We start from the raw sequence: 21,937 nt of genomic DNA, 5'->3' as shown, positions 1-21,937 counted from the left end.
GGGGGGCACTTGTTTCATTTCCTTCATCCTTCCTCCGACTTATGTGGCACCAGCAAATCATCACAGACAAAAACGAGCCAAGGACATTGAACAAGCCGACTCAACAGGAGCGCAGTTCCTCGATGCAATGAAGGGACTTGTCCCCCTCTGGGGCCCGATGGCAAACAGCCGTGCCATCCGACATCTGACTCAAGCAGTTGAGACAACAATGAACATCACGGCTGGTATCCTTGCTAACAACACCGCTGAACTTCAAGCGGTCCGCTTGGTGGCCCTCCAGAACCGCCTTGTCCTAGATGTGGTTCTTGCGGATCGTGGTGGAGCATGCCGCATTATTGGGTCCAGCTGCTGTACGTACATACCGGACAACTCACCCTCAGTGTACAAAGCCATCGAACATCTTCATAGACTCTCTTCAGAAGTCCACCAAGAACAAGAAGAATGGTCGCTTGGTGGTTGGTTCTGGAGCACCGTTAAGAACTGGGGCTGGAGACTATTCACCATTATCCTGATTCCTGTAGTTGTAATATGCGGTTTATGCTTAGGAATTCAATGTCTGCCACCTCTGTGTACATTATGCGTAAATTGTATTTGCCCTAAGACTGTGGACTTTGGAAACGAACATATGAGAGCAATATATGATGCCGAGGTTAGGAATTTGATGAAGATTGACATTGAGTAAGCAAGTTGGCTAAGATATGTTGAAAAGGGAGGACTGTTAAAGATTAGACTGCAAACGTCAACATTATCGGCGCCATCTTGCCCCTTTCGAGCCCATTCGTGCGCGTAAGCGGCAGCCATTTTGAGCACCATGGCCTCCCTGCCCCTCGCTGATAGCCAGCGCGTCTCTCTCTCTCCTAACCTCGCAAGCATCCCCCGCACGCTGACAACCCCCGCTCTCTCATGCCTTGGATCATAAACCCCTCTTCAGCGCAGCTCCGCCACAGAATCCCATCCTGTTCCCAGCGCGACACCTCCCTTCATTCCTTTCATGGTCTCAGATCCTTTTTGATGCAAACCCCCTTTCCCTGTGTCCCCGTTTGTCTTCCTTGTTCCCAGGCCGCCACCTGGCCCTGCGGATACTGTTTATTACCCCGTACAGTAGGAAGCTTCCCCTCCCCATCAAAAGACCCTCGAGCCGATCAAAGCCCCCACCCTATGAGATCCGATCAACTCCACGCATTCCGTGAATCGGCGGAATGCCCTGCTGCGCGACAATCATCACCTGTTGTGACCGGGGTGGGGAATTCAACTGTAAATGTATGTGGGAACGGGCCTGAAGGGGAGATTCCGAGGATGTTCTTTCAAATATCAAAGTGTTGCGAGAATGTGTTACGTGCAATAAAGGTCATAAACCCTAGTATAAGAGGCCAGGCCTCAGAGATGTGGTTAGAGCACCTCGTGACGATACTTGCTGTCTGAATTGATGTGTTCTCCTCCGGAGAGAATAAAATCCTCGTTTCCTGCCTTCCAGTCTCCAGCGCCTGCTTCTTCATTGATTAATATTGATGGGTCATAGAGGCGACACCGCCGGGCAACATAAAGGGGTCTTTGGTTACTGGTTGTCTTTGAACCCCTTTTAACACGCGGGCAGAGCGAAGTTCTCCGCCCGCGGTTACAGCATATACTGGGGTAGATCTAGATGCCTTTGTCCGATGCAAGAAGGCATTCATAGAGTCCCAGCCCACCACCTCCGGGCTATCAGACTCATTAGGGTGTCCCTGCTTTCCTGTTCCCAAGCCTAAATCGGGGGGCGGAGGACTCCAACAATACCTCAGATGGAGATGAGGACTCCGGAAGACATAGGAGACCGTCTGGTGGCTCGCATTCCATGGGGGATGATACTTTTGAGGATAACCCTGCTGGGTTCTCCGATATGCTTGATCCGAGGACCTTTTGCAACGTGCTCTGCTGTGTGGTCCCCAGCCCCTAAGGTGGCATCTTATATAGTGGGACGACTGCGGAAACCAATAGACAAAGAGGTGCATAATTGCCTCTGGGTAAAATGCCCCAGATCCTACTTAGAAGGCAGAGTAACTTCTCCTCTGGAGATTTGCCCCAAAATAGTAACCTTTCTGACAAAGTTTGTGCGCGAGTCTAAAAATGGTATCGACCGGTCTTGGGCATCCTGTCAAGGCAAGCTGCTGGATGTGGTTTACCCGCTATCCAAAATTTTGGATATGGCTGAGGATCTGAAGGCATCTGGATCACTTATTGCTCCTGAGGCAGTGTCCAGTTGGGCCCAGAGGGCCATCATTCAGATAGGGAATGCAAACTGTGCAATTTCTACCAAGTGCCGCAGGCCTCTATTGATTAAGCTTGACCCCAAGTTGGGGGAGCTTGCAACCTCGGAGGCAGGTCCTATAGCCAAGGGGAATCTATTTAGAGATCTTTTTTATAAAGGAATTGGGAACATTTGTGAATATGTTCACATCCATAGAGAAAGCCCAGACTTCTATTAGGTGCATATTCACCCCACATGTTTTTGCCTGAGGCAGTCATGACAGAAGGTGCTCTACCAAGCTGCCTTTTATCAGCCCTCAGCCAGAGGTGGAGATAAGTGACGTGGACAATGGCAGGATCCAGTGACGTTTGGTATCTTCTACAACAATAGAACCTAACCCGTCTTCGGGGGACAAGAGAAAGAGGAAATGGTATATATATAATACCCAACAAAGTGAGAATTCAATCTTCCTCTGGAATGCGATTGGAGGTCAGATTGGGAGTCTTCTTCCACAATTGGCAGAACCTCAGTTCAGATGCTTGGGTGCTTCAAACTGTCCAAGGGTTCCAGATAGAGTTTAATGGCTCGCCACTTCAGCTGACTTGTCCAATACCACTACCATTCCCCAGAACTGTTGGCTTTGGTGGAGGAGGAGATTCTCCAATTGCTGGGCAAAAGTTCCATTATTGATACCAGCCTCCAAACCCACAGATTTGCCAGCAATTTCTTCCTGGTGGAGAAGAGGGATGGAGGGTATCGCCTGGTGATCAATCTAAGGGAGTTCAACAAATGGTTGAGTTATCAGCACTTCATAATGGAGGGTACACATTCCCTCCAGGATCTTCTTCAACCTCAGGACTGGATGGTTCACTTGGACCTTAAAGAAGCTTGATCCAGATGTCCGCTCCTCATCAGCAATTCATTCTGTTCCAATGTAGGTCTCGGACATTTGAGTTCACCTCTATACCTTTTGGTCTGTCATCCACTCTATGGTGCTTCACCAAGGTCATGAAACCGGTGGTCGAAAACCTGCAGGACCAAGGAATCAGGTTGTTTGTCTAGCTCGATGATATTCTGATTATGAATCAGTGCCTTTCTCGCGTAGTCCTGTATCTTCAACTGTAGATAGATCTTCTGGAGTCTCTAGGCTTCGTGATAAATGAGGAGAAGTCGGCCCTAACCCCTTCTCAATCCATGCTATTTTTGGGGCTTGTGGTGCACTGAGTGACAGACATCCTCATTCTTCCCAACCACAAGCTGACAAAGATCAAACATGTGCTCCATTGAACATTGTCCAAGTCTTCGATTACCATACACTACTTAGCCCGAGTGGTGGGTCTGTTTTCATCTTCAATACAAGCGATTGTTCCAGGCCCCTGACACTAGAGGGAGCTACGATGGCTGAAGATATTTCATTTGCTTCTCATTCTCAGTTACTCCCAGGCCATTCCCTTTTCAGAAGAGGTGAAAGACGACCAGTGGTGGTAGATCACTCAGAAGGCCACTTGGAACGGCCAATCTATCTTCGGCTCCCAACCTGATCTGGTTATGGAGTCTGATGCCAGCAGGTGGGGATGAGGTTCCACGCTGCGGGGAAACCTCCACCCGTGGAAAATGGTCATCCATCGAACAATCCCTCCAAGTAAACTGCCTGGAGTTAATGGTGGGCTCCTTTGCAGTGAAATGTTAGACCAAAGACAGGGCTCTTTGCTGTGTCTTTTTAAAGATGGACAACATGACAGCTGAACGGGATCCTCAAGCACCTCGGAGTCACCAGGTCAAGGGCACTGTCAGGTTTGGCTCAAGCACTGTGGGATTACTATTTGACCAGCCACATATCTCTGTCCACATAGCATCTTGCGGGTAAATACAATCAAGTAGCAGACTGGCGCTCTCACCATTGGAGAGATACCAGTATTTGAAAACTTTACACAATGGTGTTCCTACACATCAGTAGAAATGGGGTCCTTTCTCAATCGATCTGTTTGCCTCAACACGGATCATCAGTTGGATAGGTATTGCAGTTGGTGGCCAGACCCAGACACAGTGGCCTCCGATGCTTTTTTCCAGGAGTGGAACAAGGAGGGGGTTATGCTTTTCCCCCATTTCCGATTATCATGTGGTTGTCCATTCAGGTATGTCAGCAGAGTGCGAACCTAGTGCTGATCACCACGATAGGTCTCAAGTCTGGTTTCCTGGTCTAATGGAACTTTCTTGGGATTTTCCTATCCCTCTACTCCTTTTTTAGGATCTCCTGTTGGATCCCCAGGGAAACCCTCATCATCTGGTACTTTCTCAGAACCACCACCTCATGGCATGGCGGATTACAGGGAAACAATAGAAAGTCCGGAGCATTTCATCTCAAGCTGCGAACCTACTTGCCAAAGCCTGGGCGTTTAGCACACATAAGCGTTACTGCTCTGCCAGGTCCAGAAGGTCTAGTTGGTGTCATCAATAGCAAAGTGATCCCGTGGGGGCAGAAGTTGTGTGTATTTTGAATTTTCTGCCAGATCTGATGGCTAAGCCTATCAGTTGATTTATACCTTCTGTTCAGCTATTTCCGCTGGCCATAGTTTTGTGGATAGACATCCGGTGGGGGAGCACCCCCCTCACATGTAAACTCCTCAGGGGCATTAGGTTGTCTAGACTACCAGTATCTCGTTATTCCCTATTGTGGTATATTAAAAAAGTTCTTCATTTGTTTATGTCTTGGCGGGCCAATAAATACCTTTATACAGAAACAGATGTCAGCAAAACTGGCTACCCTCCTTTGCCTCATTTCCTGCTGCACAATGTCAGACTTGAGGTTGCTGGATCTCACAGGTAGGGGATTTACCCCTGACGGGGTCGTTTTTCACATTTCTAAATGCACAAAATGTAACTTGAGTATTATGTCATATCGTGTTTTTCCTGATGTTCCTAAGTTCGGTGTGGTAAAGGCATTAAAATGTATGAAGCTATGACTGATGAAATCCGCCCTCTGGGTGAAAGACAATTGTTTATTGCACTTACAAAGACTCACAAAGCTGTTCCCTCCCATACTTTGCCAGATCGGTCGGATGGGTTTTGCAGGAAGCGGGAATCGATGTTTCTAAATTTGGAGCTCACTTTGTACATGAGCCATGGCTTCCAAATCTTCTGTTTAGGAGCGTGTTTGGTGGGCATCATCAATGCAGCAGACTGATCCTCAGATTTTGCTTTTAAGAGACTTTTCTTTAAGCTGATTACACATTTGTCATCTCTAGTGGTGGAGAAGCTTTAAAGCAGCCTAATCCTCACCTATGGTCCTGACACAGACTGAAAAATGTCCTAGCTATCGTAAAGGAATGTTTTAATGCTATTAAGAACGCAGAGGCAAGGATTAGCTCACCCGATTGACTCATATCTCATTCTTCCCACCCTAGAGTGTCGGTTGTTCCTATGATCTGAGGAATTACCTGGTTAATAGAAACGTATGAATTATGTTTATGAGTTCTTACCAGAATTATGTTTTTCGTTACAGGAAATATGTTTCCCTGTATATGTTCCATTAAGCTTTGGATAGAGCTATAGTAGTTTGCCACCTGTTTCAGTTACTGCTCTCTTGAAAAGAGTCTTTTATCTTACAGACTTTGTTTTCTCTTCATAGGGATGGATAAGAATAAACAGGATTAATTCCCGACAAAATTGGCTGTATTTGCAGCAAGAAAGAGGAGGGTAGAGCATCTACGGACACTTTGATGGGATACATAGTGTGTATTACATGTTTTAAAATGACAGCTGAAGTAAAAATTGAAATTTTCCTTTACAATTGCTAGGAAATTTTTAATTGACTATTACCTTATAAAGTGCCTAATCAGAGTACACCCGGACACTAACAGTCCAGATATCCCTATCTTTTTACCTTCTTCGTGACCAGCCCAAGCACCTCTTTAAAAGCTATTTCATTTTACTAAATATGGTGCAATTCCTTTCAGTTGCCTTTTCTATATCACATCCCAAAGTTTCCTATAAGGAACTAATATGGCAAAATCAACACCTTGGGCCCCCCTCTGACCACTGCTTGATGGACGTGCTGAAAACTTTCCAGGAAGAAACTGTGTGTGTTTGCGTGCGTGCGTGTGTGCATGTGTGTGCGTGCATGCATGTGTGTGTGTGAGAAAATCATCATGACATATGGGGCTATACAACAGATGAGAGTACAACTAGGCACGACTGTTACAAGAAGAGGGAATTTGGCGCAGTTTCCCTTGTCCCTGAACTGTGTAGGAAAGTGGACTAATATGTGGAATGGCTGCGAGACCTTACCATGTAATATTATCAAAATGCTCCAAAGATGACCATTGGAATCAACAACAATAAGCATTAACTTAGTCCTGGTAGTGTGACAAAGAGAAGTCAGGCATTACTGGAGGAACGTGCTAACCATTTTACAGTACCATTATGGTGCATAAGTAATTAACACAGCTCAAAATAAATCCCACACCAATTTATAAACATTTGAGCTTATTTTTTAATACATTTAGACATCAAAAAGAACTTTATATTATACATATGACCAGCCATATAACCAGAATTATGATTTTTCAAATCATTAGAAAATAAATGCATTAAATATTGCGGACATTTAACATTGCAGTCAAAGGAAAATTCTGCTAGTAACAAACAGTCACTTGAGGATTGAGTTTCTTTCCACCCTCACAGGGTAGAGATCTTTTGGGGCCCAGGACCAAGGGCCAGCTGTAGGTAGCCCTTTACCGATCGGAATCGGCCGAAAATACCGATTTTCGGCCGTTTCCAATCGGTAAAGGGCTATGGAGATGTAGGGGCACATATTCGGTAATTTTACTGAATCGTTATTATTACCGAATCGGTAATAAGTACCGATTCGGTAATAATTACCTAATCGTTAATATTTACCGATTCGGTAAAATTACTGAAAATGCTATGTGGGTAGCCAATTTTCCATTGGCACATGGCTTACAGAATCGGTATTTTACCATGGAATACAAATCCATGGTAAAATACCGATTCCTGTGTACATGCACATCTGTGCATGTACACATGTGCCATGTGACAGACAGACGTGCCCTTAGGGCATGTCTGTGTGCCACATTGCACACATGCCCATTTTGGGGGTGCTAGAGGGTGTCAAAGTGACACCCCCTGCACCCTTGACAAATTCGGTATTTACCGATTCGGTAAATACCGAATCGGTATTTGAATTGAATCCTATGGGCTTCAATGCCCATAGGATTCTATAGCAAATACCGATTCGGTATTTACCGAATCGGTAAATACCGAATTTTTAAGGATTCGGTAACATATCCAGATGTTGGGACCTACATCCCATTTACCGATTTTGAAATACAGAATCGGTAAAATTCGGTATTTCAAAATCGGTAAATGGGATTTACCTACATCTGGCCCCAAGTTTCAACAGTCAGAGTATTTTTAAAGTGTTTGGGGATCAAAGTGCAGAGGTAACTTCTGAGCTATCAGTGAGCTTTCATACAGGGCTTTTAACATTGTGATCAATGGGAAACGCTGCTTAGTGACAAACTGTCTTTTAGGGGGCAAGTTACTTTCTACCCTCACAGGGTAGGTGTCTTTGGGGTCCCAGGACCAAGGTTCAACAGCCGGTTTTACTTTGCTTGGTGATTCTGGGTGCAGAAGTAGCTTCTGTGCTGTCAATCAACTTGAATCCGGTTGCGCCAAGTCTGCTTTTTCCATAAGGACGATGCCGCCAAGAAGAAGATGCAATTAGACAGGAGTGGGATCATTGCTGACATCCATCGCTGTTTCTGTGAGGTGTCCTCATAATGCAGAGTCGACTTACAGGGTCAGTCACCAGCCTGATGACCAGCAAGCCTTGGTGGCTGTCAAGGTATTCCAAAGTAACTTGGTCGGCTGAAAGTCAACCGGAATGAGGCAATGGCTCGAGACGTCTGTGAAAGCCGGACCACAACTCCCAGAATGTACTGCACCACTCTACTTTGGGCGCTCTCTCAGCGGGCCCGGTGGACAGCACTTCTTTGGCTTCAGCACGTTGCTTTACCTGCAGTTTGCAGGGGATTGGTCCCACCAATACAGGGGAGTCTGAGACTGCTTCTGGCTCCCACAGGGGTCCCTCTTCCAGGGAGTCCTGAGTTTTGCTTATGGACAAAGGTTGCTCACGCAGTTTCAAGCAATTTTGCCACCAGGATCCAGCATCCCCTTCTTCCTTTGTGGCAAGGGTATCGTCGTGTTGTTGGCAAAAACGGTCTTCTTGCCGTCTTTCCTTGAAGTATGTCAATCAGAGCTGAGGTTCCGGTGTCAGGTGTGTATGTTAAATAATGGATTTAGGGAAGTTAGGGGGGTGAGAGCTAGTAGTCAATGACCAGCTACTCCCTACAGCTAATCCCCCTCTGAGGTGACCACATCAGGTGGGATGGATCACTTTTCTTAGCCATAATCCACTAATCCTGCCATCCTAAAGATGTCAGAAATCCATTTTAAGTGCGCACATCGAGCTTGCACACCCTGTGGGTGTAGCCACTCTTCTTAGAGGTGCAAACCACATGCATACCTAATTTTCTGCCTTCCTGGGTCCAGCAACGCTGGGGCAAAGGGGAGTCTTTATCCTTCTCAGGGACACAGCCCTCTTGCATATTAGAGGTGGTGAGAGTCTTTGGAGCTTGTCGCTCTGATTTCTCACTTCACTAGCCTTCTCAGGGGGAGGGAGGTGTGACCTAATTCCTGCCTTAGCCTTTGTTCTGCCTCCTAGGAGCATGCACACTGCCTGCCAGGGGGTCAGAAATTTGTCTTGGTGGCAGCTTGGGTGGGAAACCAACCAAAGTACATGTCAACTGGGGTAATCAGATGGGCAACCTCTAAGGTTTGCCTCCTGGGTGCATGCCATCCTTTCCTTGACACGAGATTTGTGTCATTGGAGAGAAGGCAAGTTATTTGACCAAACTCAGTATATTTAGGTAATACCATAAGGGAGCTAGCAATCCGGGTATGGCTGGGTACTAGCCCCATGTCATCCTATGGACCACCTATCACTCATAGTGCACTTTAATGGTAAAGCCACTATAGAGACATAAACGCTTGAACTTACATGTCTACACTTCTGATATACTACAGCATGCCTTCTGGGTTGAAGAGGCCTGCTCTAGGGGTGACTTACATATACTGAAAGCAATGTTGTGACTTGGTTACACATGTTGGGAAAACAGTTGAAGTGGAGAGGTTAACACTGTTCCAGCAGTCTGCAATGGCAGGCATGCTGTCATTAATTTACTAGTGTCACTCAGGGTTGCACAATTAGTGCCACAAGCCCTAAGTACCCCTTTACCAACCGTGCCCTGGGTACCACAGGCACCATTTATCAGGGATCTAAGCTATTGTCAATTTGGGATGCCAATTCCGCATGTCACTTTAGAGGAAAGATCAATGACACTGAAGCATTGTTAGCAGGCTTCAGTGCACTGCCAGATTCAAAACTCAGCATCCAGTAGATCAAATGGAGCAAAAAGTGGGGGAACATACTGAAAATAGGCTGGTTTCCTACACACTGTCGCATACCCTGTGCCACCAGTACTACAAATGTGTTGAATAGTCAAAGCCAGGAAACCTAAGGAGAACAATAATGCAATTGTTCTGTTAGAGGGTGCCAGACTCAGGAGCAGATGTGCAAGACTATTTCTTTTTTCTGCAAAACTTTTCTTAATAACCATTTGGGTCCGACACATGTTACTAGGGGGTCTGAAGGAAAACACTGTATATCAAGTAGTCCATGGCATCTAGTGGACTTTGCTGGGACTTGCCTACTTTGATAGGATGTCTTGCTTTCAGTCTGGGCCCTAATGTTGTAAAAAGGCAGCCTTAAGAAATGGACACCAAAGCAACTAGTTGGGAAGGGGAAAAAAGTAGGGGTACGAGCCCAGTCTGGCATGTGGCACATGCCACAGCATGTCACAGGATGTCACTGTGATATGCTGTGGCAGATGTCTTATGCAAGAATGTCACATTTCAAAATAGATTTCTACCTCTACTAATGAGGGTCACTAGCCAGTTATAACTGAAGTGTACACTTAGTCCTTCACACCTCTGGGTTCTACTGCTCAAAACTCGCCACAGCAATGATAGCAATGGGGTTCATGTCCAAGATTGTGACGGCTTGGTCACACTTCAGAGAAGCTCCTGATTAACCCCTGCACCTAGCTAGAATCTGCACAAAATCCTGCAACTGGGGCACTCCAGGAGAAGTAAAGGGGCCAGGGGTCTCACTGCAAGAAAGGTGTCCCACCTGCCAGTCCCTGCTACTTATGAGTCATGGAAATAGTAGAGCAATGGACAACAACAGCAGCATCTTCTGAGCCGTGGCAGATCTGCATGGAAATCATGACCAAGAGGAACCTTTGGAGTCACTGGAGAAGTGCCAAATGGAACTCAGCAGGTGGTCCGGACTGCATAAGGACAGAGGACCCCCCCTTGCTAGTGCCAAGCCACAGTGGAGGAAGACACGCTGAGTGGGCAGGGAACATGCCAGCGATAAGGTGCAGCAGCAGAGAGCTGCCGGTGCAGAGATGAAGGCTGAGAAGAGCACTTTGTTCAAGTTGGACACCTGGGGCCTGACGTTTGAGTAGTGCAGCCAGATGAGGCCTGCCAGAAGAACTGCAACCCAAATCATGTGGTGTAGCCTATGAGCGCCAGTATCACTTTTTAGAACAGTGGTGCAGGCCTCAGAGGGCCTGGAGCTGGACCACTGGTGACGTTGGCTTGAGGCACATCTGCGGCCTACTACTCTGATGTGGAGAGGATACGCAACTGCAAGAATCAGCCCGCTGTGGGAAGCGACTGAAGAGGTGTGGTTGGAAGGCTTTTGTACCCCTATGAGCCTGATATAGGTGAGCAGCCAAAGACCTGCACACTGCTAAGAAGCACAACATATTTGCTGGCCTTTGATTTGTATACTGTGCTGGGGGGTAGTGCTTGCAGTTAACTTGCCCCATGACCCAAAGGAATGTAGCATTGTAGGTGAGCAACTCTGGGAGCACAGTTTGGTCTCCAAACCTCCCTGATCAGGTACTGTGGTCGAGATTCAGCCAGTTCAACAAAGGGGGCACACACAACAACCCTATCATTTCTTCTTGTTGCCCTATCACCTGCAGGCAATGTTGAAGCCTAGATTGGTTAAGCAACCTGACCCTTGGACAAGCCCAAAAATACCATTACAACTATCGGAGAGACAGGCTCCTTGACACAAGCAGGTCCCTCCGCTGAGGGTTATACTTGTAAATTGAGCAAGTGCTACAAGATATTAAATAATTGTGCAATGCCCTGGAAGCAAAGATAGATGCAGTAGCGGTATTATTGGAAAATTGCCCTCTCTGAATGGTCACCTCAAGTTTTTTGCCTCCCTCCTCCTCTTTTTGCTTCACTCTTTTTGTTGGCTTTAGAACTCTGGGCGTATTACCACTGCTAACCAGTTCTAAGTTGCATGTGCTTCATCCCAAAAAATGATGCCATTGGTGTATACCTGATTGACTAATTTGTTGTATCAGTATGTCCCTTGTAAAGTGATATTCCATATACTCAGGGCATGTACTTAAAATGCTACTAGTGGGCTGCAGCACAGATTGTGCCACCCACAGAAGTAGCTTTTCAAACCTGTCTCAGGCCTGCCACTGCAGTGCCTGTGTGTGCAGTTCCCTGACACTTCAACTCTGCATTTAAAACTACTTGCCAAGCCTTAACCTGCCCGATTATTACATACAAGTCACTCCTAAGATAGGCCCTAAGTAACCCTAAGGGCAGGTTGCTATGAACATAAAAGGTAGGACATCTATTTGTTTGTTTTGCGAGTCCTGGTAGTGACAAACGGCCTTTTTCCGTTTTTCTCTACTGGGAGATCTACCCTTCTCATAGGCCAGCATTGGGAACTCCTTAATACACTTTAAAGTTGTAATTCCTGATCAGAGAAGAGTAAAACAAATATGTTTGGAATGGTAATGAAAAATTCCTCCTTACTGGTGAAGTTGGATATAACATTACTGTTTTAGAAATGGCACTCTTAGAAAGTGATTAATAACACAAATGGTTTTTAGTGGGGAAGTGTAGCCCTTGACTTCCATGGCAGTAGTTTCTTAGGGAACCCTACTTACAAGTAACTTTTTCTTATGCATTTAATGATTTATTCTCATTTCAATAAATGATTCTTCCAAACATGAAGTAATATCAAAAACTAAACTGAGGTGCTCCTGTTTGGTGACAGCGCAGCGAAAGGTGATGTGGTGTATAAATAGTGGGTTATTGCTATCAACAATACTATATACATGTGCTTGACATGCATAGTATGGTGTTAATTACGATATTCATGTAACGGGTGTCACAATCCACAATCAAATTAAAAACAGTCCGCATTTGAAAAATTGTCGACATTTGATCCACAATGCCAAATGAATCAGAAAAGTGTCATCATCAGGACATAGGATGATGTTATTTACGACATTCATGTTATGAATGTCATAATCCGCAATAAATTATTCAGAGTGCTCACAGTGCTGGAATGAATCGGGCCTTCAGATTCATACTGGGACGGCGTGTACTCTGAATAATAATACCGATCCTTGTGCTGGAATTTGTCCAAATATTGGAATGGCCTACTCAAGAGCCACTCATTTCCTAGAGGGCGTAAAGAACTGACATGACAACAGTTATAGAAATTACCTTGTGGTTTTAATAATTAAAGAAGCTGAATCGCACTAGTATTTTTCAATAGGATAATCTATACTACTATTATTAAGCGAGAACTTTGAACCTTTGAGGCGGGTAAACTCGGGAACCACAGTGCCAATCCAAACACCCGATACATCGTTGTAATTGTCAGCGTGTGCAGATGGACATAGGCTATATAAAAAAAAAAATATACGTTATTTAAAAAATTGACGAAAAAAAAAAAATAGTAGTCCCTTGAATGCGACGTGCGTGCTGACATCAGGAGCACAGGGAGGAGCGGCGTCCAGGAGCGCGAGGAGGAGCGGCGGACATGAGCGCGGGGAGGAGCGGCGGACATGAGCGCGGGGAGGAGCGGCGGACAGGCGGGGAGGAGCGACGGACAGGCGGGGAGGAGCTGTGAACTCAGGAGCGCAGCGACGGAGCGGCGGCTGAGGTAAGGCTCCGGGGGACCCACGGACAATGTCGGGGTGGGGGCCCTGAAGCCTGATTGCTCCCTGACAAGGTCGGGATGAGCTGCTACTCCGGGGGACCCACGGACAATGTCGGGGCGGGCGGGGGCCCTGAAGCCTGATTACTCCCGGACAAAGTCGGGACGGGCTGCTAGTATGTTATAAGAGCTTATCTTACTCAAATAAACCCAGAAATTAACTGAAAACAAATGTCAAAGTGATGTTATAGTTAGGTGACGAAGTCAGACAAATTGTAAAGTTTAGAATCGACAGGGCAGATTTACGACTTCTGGCGCATCTCTGCTAATGAGCAGAGATGCGCCAGAAGAGTTGCGATGCATCTGCCACACCGTGCCCCCCCAGTGATGCGCCGTATTTACAACACAGCGCACAGTGGCGCTCAGATGGGCAGATGTGCAACCCATCCCTGGCGGAAATGCGGGGCATTGCTGGAGTTGCGTTGCAAGCGCGACGCAGCTCCAGCAAGGCTCGGGGTGCCCTATCTCTAACATGCTGCGTCAATCCTTACGCCTGCTTTAAGCAGGTGCAGGGTTTTGACGCAGCATGGCCCTAAAAGTGACTGAGTGAAATCTTGTAGATTTCACTCAATCACTTTTAGGAGGCTTTCCTGCACCGGAACGCCCCCCCCCTGCGCAGAAACACCTTCTTGTGGCGCAGGGCTTTACAACGTGACACACCTCCCAAATGCGTCACGTTGTAAGTACCCCGCACCATGGCGCTGGATTTGCGCCGCCGCTGCAGCACAAAAGTGACGCAATGGTGGTGTAAAAGAGGCGCAAGGGGCTTGTAAATCTGCCGCATAATGTTTTGCGACATGGAGGACATGGAGCACTTCAATGACTTAGGCACCATCCACGTCAACGAGCCACACTAGTTCTCTGGACAGACCATGTCCATGTCAAATTCAGGATCCCTGTCCTGGACCAACGAACATGCACTACTATCAGACCAGCCCGTCAAAACTGGATCAGCATCACTAACAAGGACTGGAACAATGCTCTCAACACCCACAGACCCGAACATGGCAGATGCATCACCAAAGTTATCAAGAATTTCAAAAATTGGTTCACTGTCTGTGCAGACTCCTTGGCCCTCCTCAAATACAAAACGGTCCAGATATGAGGCCAGTTGGTACATGGAGGAACTCAAACTGATGAAAAGTCACTACAAACTATTGGAGCGTAAACAGAGAATGAGTATGAGCCAGAACAATGCAGACATGAGTATGATCACATCCCTGAGACACTAACACCAAATGATCTGCATCACCAAACGCGCTGCTCTGGTAGGCTGCATCAATGCCACAACCAACAGAGGCAAAGAAATCTTCCCCATTGTGAAAGATTTCACCTCACCACTGGCCGCTTCCAACTCGATCACTTCCTTGTAGGACCTCTGCAACAATCTCTTAAAATTTGTCAGCAACAATATCACAGCCATTTACAGCAACGTCATCACACAACAGGACCTGACAGACCTCACAAATGCCTCCTGATGATATTCAAAGAACAAATGCTAACCACATGTCCTATTATCACCCCAAAGGAAACAATGATGTCCATCCACTTAGGCCCACCATACCTACTCCAGAGGACCTCAACCCATCAGCACCATGCACACACCTATTCTGAATACCTTCACCTTTTCCGCGACCTTCCCAGATGCTTGGAAGCACCCAACTGTCCACTCCCAGCAGAAGAAATCCTCTGAAGACCCTTCAATTTTTGTCAACTGGAGAATGATCTCTCTGCTACCATTCCCGTCAAGGTCTTAGAGAAAATAATCAATAGCAGGGGGAGTTCCTCCGTTTGAGCAGAGGAGCATCGCTCCACCAACCAAAAGGCCCCCAAAAGCCCTAAAGATGAAAAATAAAATGGTAATAAAGATAATTTATTACGAATTTATTTTTCATCTACCTGTCCCAAACCAAGGGACAGGATGTGGAGGGGCCTGCTGGGAGGGGGTGGGATGCCTGGGCACTTTAGAGTGTGCATGTCCCTTTGGCTGGCCATCGCAAGATGACCAGCCAGATATGTGCACTTTGAAACCTCTCTAACCTAGCTGTCTTACGACAGCTGGGTTAGACCAAAATCAGGCCTCCAGTACATATTTCTTTGCTTTATATACTGTTAGTTTGTTCCTCCTGCTTACTTGCTCAGTCTCAAATTACTACACCTACCTTTTACCTACTAACTATTATCGCTGCATCTCTTCATTTCTCATACCTCAGGTTTATCAGTAGCCCACATGTTTCCACCTATCCTACCTGCGGTGCACTTTCTGTGTTTTACCAACATCCTTCTTAGCTCTGGCCACCTACTCATACCCTACATCCGACTTTCCTTTGTATTCTCTTTTCTGCACTTCTTACCTCCACTGTACCCTCGCCACTTTCTCTACCCTCCTCCCTGTTCGAGCCCCTGTCCCACCCAGCTCACTTCTCCTAGCATCAATCTCCACTCCCTGCACTGCTCTCTCCTCCTCTCAAAGCCTCCTCCGTCCCTCTCACTGCTGTACTCGTCACTCCCTGCTGGTTTTCCGCCTCATTCCCACCTCTCTTCCTCTGCTCTGTCAACCTCTCACAGTGCAAGCCCCCATTGACCCCCTCCCCCTCTCAACAGCAGGCACCCTTTCCCTGTCAGCTTTCCACTGGCTCCCTCTTTTGGCTCCAGCATGCAGCTCCTTTACCTTGCTTTCTGTATCACAGACCCTGTAAACTTTTCACCATCATTAGCTCTCCTGTCTTAGCCTGCATTCAAAATCTCTTTTTAAGGAAATTTTTTAACAATGTCCCTTTACCGCCAAATCAACCAACGTAACTGAAGGAAGCAGTTTTTCGCACGTTCTTTCCTCTAGAGTGTTTACATTCCATTGTCTCAGACGGGCAGAAAGAGAAGTTTTTATTTGACTTAAAAGGATGAAGTTGTCGCTGCATTTTTACTGGGATCATATGGTTTGTGTGCAGGGGAGGCTCTTTCCGTTTAATATATATATATATATATATATATATATATATATATATATATATACATATATATATATATATATATATATATATATATATATATATACATATATATATATATATATATATATAATCTACTGGCAGTCACCAGTAGATAGTTATAGTTAGGACCTAGTATATCAATATTCCAACACTACGTGCACTCAACTCACTTATTTTCCTAGATCTTTTCATACAGACTTTTACCTGTTTATCTTGTTGTTTTTAAGACTAAGCCGGATGATGCACCCATTGGGTTAGACATTCCCTAAGATTGTAGGACAATTTCCACAATTAGTCTGGTGTCTGCTTCAAATCCTCTATCCTGATGATGACCCTTTTCTGATTCATTTGCCATTGTAGGTTGAAGCGTCATGAGAAAGTTGTGTAGGTGAGATGCTGCTCATCTCCCAGGAACATTATGCACTGGGCGCAGAGGGCAGCACGGGTGCATCAGCTTGAGAGTGGAAAAAAGACTAAGGTGGGTGGTATGGGGTAAACATGGCTCGGCAGCAGAATGAGGGTGACAAGTAAAGGTGATTGCTGGTCTGGCTGCTTAGAGCTAAGACAACAGAATTCCATTTGAGCTTTAAGACCTTCCACATGCTCCAGTGGACTTGGTTAAGCTGAAGGGTATGACTGTTGTGACTGTTGTTTCCCGAAGCTATTATGTAAGTGGCAGGAGCCCTGTTAACAACCTTCCGAGGCTGGGGAAGCTACTATTGTTGTAATGTGTTGTTTAGTTGCTCTCTCCTCCCACTGCTTGTACACAAGGTATAATGAAGACACCAACTAAGGCGCATATGTAGGATCCCCTTGCGCTACCAGAGCATCATTCTGTGATGCTCTGGTGGCTCAAACCTTGAAATCATATCTATGAGGTCAGGAAAAGCCACTTTGGATGGCTTTGAATGACCTCATAGATATGGAGTAAGGCTAGGCAGCGCAAATCGCTTACAGGATGCGCTCCATGGGCTTTGCAGTGGGTGCTCCTACGCAATACCGAGGGATTTTGAAGCTTCCCCAGATTTACGAGACCGTGTAAAGCTGGGGATGTGCCAAAACCTTAAGTCTCCCGAGGTAAGGCGTAAAGGAAGAGATATAACTTAATTTCTCCTTGTTTATTCCTCTTTTCATGTGTTGCATTCTGCAGCACAAATAGAAAGAGGAAAAAGCCTCTAAGGATTGGTTTTGGGCACGAAGGCGCCAATTTCGTCAGAAAGACAATCCGGCTAACAACAGATATACTCCTGCACCATGGTGCAAGGGTGCTTGTGTTGGAGCTAGGCTGCCAAAACGGTGCCAGGGCAGGGGGATGGACAGGAATGCATTGTATTGAATACAAACAGTGCATTCCTGCCCTTTCATTTTGATGTAGGGCAGCACAGCAAGGTCACGCAGTGCTGCCCTACTCCAAAACCCCATAAATGAGGGCCTTAGTGTGTGCAACTGACAGGACCTCTGTGTAGAAATGAATGTTTGGCACCAGTAGTCTTCACCATCTTACACTATCCTGCCATGCAAAGTAAGTTTATAGCCAGGGCCACTTGATTTGATCTTATGCAGGTCGGTACTAGATGCAGAATACTTAGGTGTATGATATCTGACCACAACCCCCTCAAAATTGTGATAGGATGGGGCAGATCCCGAGCTTAGATGTCGGCTTGACATCTAAACACTCGAGGTCTGCAAGACCCATTATTTATTGGTCTGGGTAATGAGGGAACAGAGAGTGACGCCCTGTTGGAATGGGATGCATTCATAGGGGTGTTAAGGAGCATCTGTACCAAACTGCATATGCTGTTAGGAAGACACTGGACAGAGATATCCTAGGTGTGGAAAGGGAAATCTGAAATGATGAGTTGGAACTTGAACAGGGGCTTGGAGATGTGCAGCTCGTTAAGGCGCTCAGAGAAACATACAGAGCTGGAAAAAAGACTAAGGTGGGTGGTACGGGGTAAACATGGCTCGGCAGCACAATGAGGGTGACAAGTAAAGGCGATTGCTGGTCTGGCTGCTTAGAGCTAAGACAACAGAATTCCATTTGGAGCTGTAAGACCTTCACATAGTGAGGGGGTTAACTTACAGGCGCTATCAATTTGGCCTTTCCAAATTTTACAGCTTACTTTACAAAACTCAAGGCATGCTACTAGGGTGGTCTACAACAGTATTTAGATGCCACAGATATCCCCGATCTGGATCCTGCAAAGCAACACGCATTAGATGAACCTCTGACTGTAGAGGAGGTACAAATGGCAATAGATCAGACGGCGCCTGATAACACTAATGGGACGGATGGACCTGCCGCTTAGTTTTATGCTCACATCCAAACTCCTAGGGGGCCACGTGCTTTGCCATCTCTCGCGTCTCGAGCTCCATGAGAGGGGCACTCATAGTAGTGCTATTAAAGCAGATGTCTGCTCCTATCGGCCGCTGGCGATGCTCATCCTTGACTATAAAATTAATGCGAGGATTCCTGTGAGTCGGCTGCTAGAGATAGAGCTCCGAATGATTTACCCAGACCAAAATGGGTTTGTCCCGTTCTTGAACCTGTGTCGTTATTTCAGCTTAATAGATGGGGGTAAAGGGGGAGAGTTACAGCAGCTATCGGTTTCCCTCAATATAGAAAAGGCATTTGGCGCCCTAAGGAGGCCATATTTGATGACAGCACAGATACGAGTGGGGTTAGCCCATAGTATTGGAGGTGGATCCAGATCCTATCGACCCACCCAGTGGTAAGAGCGTGCACTAACCAGGCAATCTCGGGCACCTTTCATTAGCAGGGTAACCGGGCATGGATGCCCACTGTTGCAGCTTATCTTTGCTATGGCTATGGAGCCCATGGCATATTTTTGAGACGTAGGGAGGCAGCCTGGGGCATCTGCTTGGGTGACAGATGGCAAATTATTTCACTATATGCTGATGATTCTCTGATTTGCTTATGGCGTGGCCTACTGGCACTGCCAGCTGTGATGGATTTATTAGAAGAGCTTGGTGACTACTATAGGTGAAGAGTAAACTGGAGTAAGTTTTGTCTATTTCATTGTCAGAGCTGGATCGAGGAGTAGTTCTGGTGTTGAGACTCAAATTGCAGTTTGATTCCTTCAGGTACTTGGGGGTGAATGTCTTTCACGAGAGGAGGCTTTAAAAATGTTAACCTGGGAAGAGGGTTAGCAATGGTATGACAGTCGAGTACGTTCTGGGCAACATTACCACTGTCACCTATGAGAAGGATAACCATAGTGAAAATGCTTGTCCTCCTGCCACGGCTACTCTATTTCTTTGCGGCGTTACCCACCTTCCGAAATGGTTCTTCCCAGACTTAAATAGTGTTCTGTCAGACCTGATATGGGGGACAGGGAGCTAGAGGATAGTGCTGCAGACAATGTTCAACCCTATAGACTGAGGGGGACTAAGTGCCCCTAACTATGAGCTAAATTGTGCAGCAGCTCAACTCCTGGGGGTGATGAGGTGGCTCGGTGGTCTTCGGAACCTTGAATGCGAGGTAGCATTTGGGAACCAGGACACAAACGACTGATCCATTGGCTGATAACTAAAGGGCAGGTGCATGTTTTCCTCCATAAGATGACAGTGATAGCCAAATGTTGGCAGCGCTGTGTGCACCCCAGTGTGTGGAGGTTTCTCTATGTCCCGGGAGTTCCGCTTTGTGCACTGCCAGTGACCTGGTTGCTGAGTAAGGTGCATGGGAAGAAGCCAAGGTCAGAAGTGGGCATTCTGACCATGGGGAACCTAAATGTCTACTTTACACTTTGGACTTGGAAAGGCATGCGGGACACAAAAAAATTGGGTATTGGCTAACTCCTTAGATACAATGCACTAGTGTAGGTGCTGGGACAACTTTGGCCCCTGGACATGTGTAACCTATTGTATATGAAACGTTGCAGCTTTTGCTAACGCAAGGCATAGGGTGGTGAGCGGTGATGATGACTCTGCTATGCTTCACCAGCATTTGCCTATGCTTTCAGCACTCCGTAGTGGGTGTTTGGGCATGGCAATTACTGATTGGGAAAAGGCTCTGCAGGCAGTGAAATGAATATCCCAGAATGCTTGGTTGAAATACACCCAGTTTAACTACCTTATTTATTTTATTTATTTATTTAGAAGGTTTTATAGAGTGCGAACAAGATCCTTGCGGATATCAGAGCGCTTTACAAAGAACAAAGATGATTATAACATATGAATAGCAAGACACAATATAGGGAACAAGCATAGCATAAATAAAATAAAACTCACAGAAAGAGTCGTAAAAATACCAAAGCATGGGATCATAATTGTTCCAAGAACATAAAACAGCGAGTCTCGGATGAAAAAGGTTCAGGGCCGGGAAGAGTGGTCAAGTAAATTTTGCCCTAAGAATCGCTTTTACTTCCTTTTTGAAAGATACGAAAGAAGAATTCAATCGGGTTTCAAGGGAAGGAGTATTCCGAATCCTAGGCGCCATCCCAGAGAAGGTTCGTTTATATGTTTTTCTTTTATTAAATCTTTGAGGTTTCAGAAGCAAGTTATCTGCACCCCTAGAAGACTGCGGGGAATGAGATTTTAATATCATTTATGATCAATTTGATAACTTATCTCATTCGTCAATTTTGGATCGGTTGTTATCTGTCATTGAGTAAAAGACAACCCCTGCATTGGTTAAATAAACCCCATAAACTCATACACTCACTCAAACGCTCCCCCTATCATCGGTCTGCGGGCGATCAATGGTACCTCATGACCCCCTTTAAATGGTAGACAAATTACTCTGGGTGTTCGAAACACCCGAACCACTTAAGCCGTCTCTGGAAATAAGATTTTATCCGGTTGCGCGCGCTCACAACCTTCCCTCAATCACACTACAGGCATTCAACTCCACTTGACATTACACCACAGGAACAACATAAAACACCGCAATCTTACAACGCATCACCCTTATACTCACTCTCGACCGACTCTGCTGCTTTTCTCTCGACGCACCGTCAGCACCTTCTTCGGCAGGGATTCTTCTTCTGGTCGTCGATGACTAGGGACCTTGGGGTAATCTAAACCTGACCTAGGTTGTCTTCCTCAAGAAGAAAACCATCTTTCTCTGCTACCAACTGCGGGGAATGAGATTTTAATATCATTTATGATCAATTTGATAACTTATCTCATTCGTCAATTTTGGATCGGTTGTTATCTGTCATTGAGTAAAAGACAACCCCTGCATAGGTTAAATAAACCCCATAAACTGATGCAACTCTGAAGAATCACTTACAACTGATGTAGTTTAAAAGTTTTAATATAAAATTAAGAAAGTTGCAAATACAATCCTCTCAGGATAAAATTCAGCAAATATACAGGAACTTGAAGGAACATATATTCCCTAAAGAACCTCAATCTACAAACGAATACAATTAAAGTCAGTTCCAGAATCATCAAATTAAAAAGCATAGATATGATGTGGTTCCGTTGCGTCATCTACAAAAGGAAAGAATACGAGTTAAATCTGTCCCTACTCTATACTAGGTGACATCCCTACTTCGCAAGTTTCTA

Source organism: Lissotriton vulgaris, chromosome 2_1 (genome assembly GCF_964263255.1).
Source record: "Lissotriton vulgaris chromosome 2_1, aLisVul1.2, whole genome shotgun sequence".
NCBI classification, from domain to species: domain Eukaryota; kingdom Metazoa; phylum Chordata; class Amphibia; order Caudata; family Salamandridae; genus Lissotriton; species Lissotriton vulgaris.
Note: the sequence above shows the minus strand (reverse complement) of the source record.